Genomic DNA, 1,253 nt, shown 5'->3' on the forward strand with positions numbered 1-1,253 from the left:
AGAAAGAAAGAAAGAAAGAAAGAAAGAAAGAAAGAAAGAAAGAAAGAAAGAAAGAAAGAAAGAAAGAGACTGAAGAGGAGTAGGAATAAAGGAATCCTTATACACTATTGGTGGGGATGTAAATTAGTAATTAATATAACCAGTAAGGAAATCAGTGTGGAGGTTCTTCAGAAAAGTGAAACTAGAGCTACCATACAATCAGCTCTGCCATGTCTCAATATTTACCCACAAGAATTAAGGTCAGCATATACAGGAGAGATAACTGCACACCTGTGTTTATTCTAGTGCAATTCATGATTGCTAAGCTATGGAAACAACCTAGCTGCCTGTCAACTGATAAATCTATGAAAAACGTGTATACACAGTGAAGTATTATTCAACCATAAAGAATGAAGTCGTGTCATTTGCAAGAAATTGGATGGGAGTGGCATCGTGTTAAGTGACGTAGGTCAGATGCAGAAAGATGCCTATGCTTTTCCCTTGCTTCTTAACAACAGTGTATATGCTTATATTCATGGCTACACAGAAACTGTCAAAATGCGCTCAGCTGTTCCAGACCGAAGCTCTGTTCTGAGGACAAAGTCAGATGCGTTTAACAGATCCATTCCCTTTCAGGGTTAACCTTTTTCCTGGAATTTTTACAGAATTTTGGCTATGCTACTCCTGAAAAGAATTATTTATTCGTGAAAAGTGCGTATGTCTTTTCCTTTGAATATCAGCCTACAGAAGATTGTGAGACCGAGAGTTTCTTCATATTTATTTCTTCACCATAACAAACAAGAATGTGAAAAAGACAGCATACTGCATAGTGCATATGAGCTGTTGTGCCCCCATGGGGGCTATTACCACCCAAAGACCAGAGCTGTGTGAATGTTCTCTCTCAGCTGTTCATAAATTTCTCACAAAGCATGGAGTGTTATACTGACAATTTTGCTGAGACAATGCATGAGAGCAGATCACATGGAGAAGTGGAAGAATTCTCCTCACAGAGGTAGAAAAGAATGATCTTCCTGGAGACTCTCCTCAGTAGAGGCTGATTTGCCTTTTTCATAGGACTATACAGGGTCCAGACATCTAACTTGAGGATCTAAGGACAGCCGACTCTGTAACTCCCTCTATGTGTCTATTATAAACAAAATTTCAGCAAAATGTTGTATATATTAGAGTCCAGGCTGGTTATTCTGTAAGGAGTTCTGGCCCCTGGAACAAGGGTGCTGGGGCCTTATAGTGTTTTCTGCTTCCAGAAGAATCCA

Source organism: Chinchilla lanigera, unplaced genomic scaffold (assembly GCF_000276665.1).
Source record: "Chinchilla lanigera isolate Chin_1 unplaced genomic scaffold, ChiLan1.0 scaffold00031, whole genome shotgun sequence".
NCBI lineage: Eukaryota > Metazoa > Chordata > Mammalia > Rodentia > Chinchillidae > Chinchilla > Chinchilla lanigera.